The sequence below is a fragment of the Macaca mulatta genome, chromosome 5 (genome assembly GCF_049350105.2).
Source record: "Macaca mulatta isolate MMU2019108-1 chromosome 5, T2T-MMU8v2.0, whole genome shotgun sequence".
NCBI lineage: Eukaryota > Metazoa > Chordata > Mammalia > Primates > Cercopithecidae > Macaca > Macaca mulatta.
This window is the reverse complement of record NC_133410.1, coordinates 185,271,212-185,277,536: the sequence shown is the minus strand read 5'-3', so window position 1 is coordinate 185,277,536 and position 6,325 is coordinate 185,271,212.

The following is a 6,325-nucleotide window of genomic DNA, read 5'->3' as shown; positions in this document are numbered from 1 at the left end:
TTTGTGGGAAGTTACTAAATCAGTACTTACAAGGAAAGTTACAACACTAAAAAGGCTAAAGATCTCAAATCAGTGACTTGTTTATGTTAGGATACTAAAATATATATACATATATGTTTAGGCTGGGGTTAATTATATATATAAATGTATATATTTATATGTAAGTATATGTAAATTTACCTTGAATCTTATATATTATATATACATATATAAATATATTGTATTTATATATAAGCATATGTAAACATATATGTATATAATTACATAAAGTTAACTCCAGTCTAAACTGAAGAAAAAAATAATGAAGATGAGAGCCAAAATCAATGGAGTAGGAAAAAAAGGAAAAAAATCAGAAAAAACAATGAAATAAAAAGTAATTTTTAAAGAAATCAATAAAATTGATAAGCCTCCAGCCAGACTGATGGGGGTTGGGGAGAGAGATGATAAAAGCTATTAAACTACTAATATCAGCAACAAGAGAGGTGACATCATCATAGGTTCCACATATATTAAAAATAATAAGGTAATATTATAAAAACTTTATGCCAACAAATGTGACAACTTAAATAAAATAAAAACTATCCTTGAAAGTTACAAAACACAAAAGCTCATTCAAGAAGAAATAAATAATCTGAATGGACTTATATTTATTAAAGAAACTGAATTAACAGTTAAAAATCTTACCACAAAGAAAACTCCAGGTCCAGATGGCTAATTGAGTTATGCTAAACATTTAAGAAAAAATAAAACCAATTCTATACAAACTCTTGGAGTTATTTCAGCAATAAAAGGTTGGTTTAACACTCCAAAACCGGTAGGTATAATTCATCGTGTTAAGCAACTAAAAAAGAAAAACTATATGATCATCCCAACAGATGCAGACTCTCACAACTTCTGTTCGATATTTTATTGATTATATCCAGTGGAATTTCTTTCTTTCCCGAAAGAAAAATAAATGCATCCAGACTGGAAAGTAAGAATGAGAACTGTCTTTATTCATAGACTACATAATCAGATATTTAGAAAATCTTATGGACTCTACAAAAAGTCTACCAGCATTAATAAGTAAATTTAGCCAGGTGGCAGGATACAAGATCTATATACAAAAATCAATTGTAATTAGCAATCAAGAATTGAAGTTTTAGGCTGGGCACAGTGGCTCACGTATGTAATCCCAGCACTTCAGGAAGCAAAGGCGGGTGGATTACTTGAGGTCAGGAGTTTGAAACCAGCCTGGCCAATATAGTGAAACCCTGTCTCTCTCTCAAAAAATAAATAAATAAAAAAAAATTAGCCAGACGTGGTGGCATGTGCCTGTAATCCCGGCTACTCCGGTGTCTGAGGCAGGAGAATCGCTTGAACCTGGGAGGCAGAGGTTGCAGTGAGTCCAGATCATGCCACTGCACTCTAGCCTCAAAAAAAAAAAAAAAAAAATCGAATTAAAAAAAATCCAATAGCATAAGCAATTAAAAAATTGGGGAAAAATCTGTCAAAGACATACAAGACCTGTAAAAAGAAAACTACAGAATGTTGCAGAGTGAAATTAAAGAAGACCTACATATTTGGCAAGATATACCTTGTTCATGAATCAGAAGACTCAATATTGTTAGGATGCCAATTGTACTCAAATTGATCTATATCAAGTTTTGATCATTATGAAAATCGCAGCAGACTTTTTTTGGTAGAAACTTATAAGCTGGTTATGAAATTAATATGGAAATACATATTATACATATGTTTGGGTAGATTGGTCAAAATATTTTTGGCAAAAATTAACAAATTGGATGACTAACATTAGACAACTTCATGACTGATTTTAAAGCTTAAGTAATCAAGACAGTGTGGTGTTCGGCTAAAGACAGACAAACAGATCAATGAAACAAAATAGAGATCCAGAATAAACCCATACATATATGGACAATGAATATTTGACACAGGTCCAAATGCAATACAGTGGGAAAAGCATAGCCTTTTCAATATATTTTGCTGGAAAAACTGAATCTCCATATGCAATTAGGAAAGGATGGATAGACAGAAGGAATATAAGAAAAGTTAACACATGAGCTTCTCCATAGCTCAGTGTCCTTGCTGATATATATAGAGAGAGATTATAGTAATTTCTATATAATAATATTTTGGGGAGTACTAAATATATGAGCAATTGCAACATCCCTAAAAATATAGCCAGACACATAGTAGGCACGATATAGCTGTAAGCTATTATTATAAAGGTAAAATGTCAATATCCATATGCAAGAAGTTCTAGAGAACTATAACAAGAGAGATACTTTGTATAGATTATTTGACTAATAATTTCTTAGAAATTACACACACGCACACACAAACACACACACACACACGCAAACTGATTAAACGGGCTGAAACTGTGCTAAAAAAGTTATGAATGACTCCCTATGGACAAACAATGGTAAAATTCAATATAATAGAAAACAAAGAAAATGTTCTAAAATTTTCCAACAAGAATGGCCAACCATCTAACAAGGAAAAGTATCATATTTACATTCATAAAGGGGCAGGAGAGGACAGTGCCTAATCTCCTGAATTTAGGCTCAGTCAAAAACTAGCTCTGAAACATTAAACAAGATACTTCTTCATCACTCAATTTCCTTGTTGACATAATATAGATTATAATAATTTCTATATCATAAGATTTGGGGAATACTAAATACATTAGAATTTGTAGCACCCCTAAAAATACAGCCAGACACATAAGAGACATAATATGGCTATAAACTATTATTATGCTTAGATTTCTTGGTACAATATTCGATGAAGGAATACAATAGAATGACATTTTTGAGGTGCTTAAAAAAGAAAGTCAATCTTCAAATCTGATACCATTTGAATAGTCACTTAAATGCAAGGGTAAAACAACAGAAAAATGTCATAAATATAAGGAAGAAATAAAGATTAGTATATCAGACATGATATTAATAACACACAACAACACATCTGCCATTATTAATGCTTTATCCAAAATTTATTGAGAGGTTACTAGATACTAGATATTATTTTAAGTTCCTTATACATATTAACTAATTTAGTATTCACATAAACCCTATGTGACAAAAAGAGGTTCACCAAAGGTCACCCAGGGTATATATGACAGACAACCAAAAGAGTTACCCCCTTAGTAAGCCTTCTTTGCAAGATTTGTAAATCTGAGTCAGATCTCAAATACAAACCATCTGTTCCTTGTTACCTTTCTGAGGCTTTTCTCCATGAAAGTTTGTTTGCAGATGTTATCTTTGAGAAAGGATCCTTGAGCATGATTTCAGTGGAGGCAGAAACTTTTGGTTACCTGCTCTGTTGTGTTCTCTTTCACATAAAAATTCAATTAGTGGTTGAGTCCAGTCATGAACGAAATCAAGTATTTCATAACAAACGACTGGTACTAGCAGGTTGGGACACACAGGGAAGAGTGTGCTTGATTGTTGGTTTTGGCCACCTCGTGCATGCATTTCTCTTGATATTTGAGTCGTCATGTCAAGGAATGACTAAAGGTACAGAAAGCCACATTCAAGTTAGAGAACATGAATTTTTACTGGGTAAGAAATAACAACCATCGGTTAACTATGCAGATTCTTGAGCCTTCAATGATGAAAGAAAATATAGAAGGAAAAAACGAAAAAAAAAAAAATATCCTGCAGAATCAAGCACGGCCATGTGGCCCAGTCATTAGAATCTACTTTTGTAAGTCTTGTAAAACTGTAAATTTTGTAAGTCTTTTGTAAGTCTGGATTTCTTTTTCTTTCTTTCTTTCTTTTTTTTTTTGAGACAGAATCTCGCTCTGTCACCCAGTCTGGACTGCAGTGATGCGATCTCGGCTCACTGCAAGCTGCCTCCCAGGTTCAAGCGATTCTCCTGCCTCAGCCTCCCGAGTAGCTGGGACTACAGGCGCCCGCCACCACGCCCGGCTAATTTTTTGTGTTTTTAGTAGAGACAGGGTTTCACCGTTGTGTTAGCCAGGATTGTCTCAATTCCCTGACCTTGTGATATGCTCGCCTCGGCCTCCCAAAGTGCTGGGATTGCAGGCGTGAGCCACTGCGCCCGGCCAAAAGTCTACATTTCTATGAAACTGCAGTTCATACTTGTTGGTGATAAGACTGAGTATATTGTGTGAGTCCCTTATAACGCCTTGCCATGTCTGCCCAAAGTATGGTGGAGCCCCAAATTGGGTAAGAAATATCCAAACTTCAAAGACTTTTGTAAGTCACATTTGTAAGTCTTGAGTGGAAGCTGTCCACATCCTGCAGTTGCCATCTTGAAACAAAGATTCGTGGTAGAAACTGTCTCTATTCCAAGAGCCATTTGCTTTTGAAAAATCTTTAGAATATTTAATTTTAAATCTTCTAATGAGAAGAATGTCAATCCTTTTGTCAGTGGGTCAAATCTTGTGTCTTTTCAGCTGGGAGACATGAATCCAGGCATCTATACCCTCAAGTTTAACTGCTGTTCTAGTCAAATTTATCTGCTATTTCTTTCCAATGTGGTTTCTAGGAATTTTTTTCTATGCTGTCTTTTCCAGATGATAAAGTCTTTGTTTTTCAGGTCATGCCAAGGTTCCTCGGGAGAATATGAAGAAAATGCAACTCATACTTGTTGGTGATAAGACTGAGTATATTGTGTGAGTCCCTTGTGGTGCTTTGCTATGTCTGCCCAAAGTGTGGTAGAGCACTAAATTGGGTGAGAAATATCCAGACTTCAAACATGTTACTGTCAGAATCTACGTTTCTAGCAAACAAAAGTTTCCTCTCACTTTGGAAATTAGCAAACATTGACTAGGATATTCAAAATCCATACCAAGGAGGTGACTGTATGAAACCCATTTGTAAGGGTTCAAAAGTACCCTGACACTTGAGTTTTTGTTCAGTCTCCACCTTTACAGTTTAACTAGATTATGCTGGTGCAGAAGAGACAAGCAACCGGAGACCTTCTCAGCAACCTCAATAAAATTACCCCACCAATGTCGACAAAGCACAGTGATCAATTTGTCCTTCTTGAGGTGGGAAATTTAATGAAAACTGTTTGCAAGGTTCCACCTGAGGTCCACTGGTGACAACAAACTGCCATTCTGAAAGTGACAGATTATGAAGAACATTCCTTAGTAAGGTCTGAAGATGACAGGCACAGTATGAAACGGGGAGAATTTGTGGATTATTAAAGATAGCCACCACTGGAGTCATTTAACTTTGAGAAAGAGGTCATGTGACAGTGGCAAGTCTTTTGGTTGATATGATAGTGCCAGGATCAAACATTCGCAAGATCACCTTTTAAGACACAGAAATTCTCCTTGGGCATTTAAGGGCAAATAAGAAACTGAGTCCTTGATACTCATTTGGAAAGGCATCACTGATTTCCTACTTCCTTTTTCTCTCCTTTAGTTTCATTCCGTGAGGGTGTGGAGGTCTAGCAACAGGACCATTTTCCTTTCCAGTTTTTGCTTGTATGTTAAATTTCCCTATTTCTGACATCAGGCCACTCAGAGAAAGTGAGGCAGGAGCTGACGCTGCACATGCTCCAGGACCTACACCTGAATGTTTTCTACAGGTGAGCAGGAACATCCCCCTGAGGTTTCCAACGCTGGCATCCTTGTTTTGGTGTGTAAACTCTGAAAGTTTTGTCTAAAATTTATAGCTTTTTAAAGTTCCTCTGGTTTTACTCTGAAATGTGGAGTCTCTTAAATCATACTCAAGGTATTCACACTGCCTTTTTCAACACATTTTGTTGCATTTGACGTTCCTAATAACCTATAAATCACTTGATAGAGATCTGGGAACCCTGAATTATGTGTTTCTAGAACTACTGCAAATTTCTCTGTAAATTTATGCCTATCTTGCATAGACTTTTGAAGTTTTTGAAAATGACATTTAGCTTAGACCCAACCAGGGTTTAAAATCTGCCATAATGAGCTTATTCTGATTTGGTCAACTTTAAGAGCCAATTGGCATTTAGTGTTTCTAGATGGCCAGAAGAAAAGGGACATCAGAAAGAGTGTCAGGGAAGAGGAACTCGGAGGGCAATTGGGTGAGAGAACCGGAATAGTAAAGATAAAAGCTTCTTGAGCCAAGTGGTGATTTTGGGCACATCTGAAAAAGAGCTTTTCACATTTTTCTCACTTGTGTCTTCCATGGAATAATTACTGAAGCAATTGTGGAATCTGGATTTGTATTGTAAGATTTCTTATATCAATCATAACATATATATAATTGAATGTTTGGAATTTCACTCTCTTTCCATAAGGCAGCTCTCAAATGAACAGTTTTGTTCTTACAAAAGGTTTCTCAAATGGCCTCTGAAATTC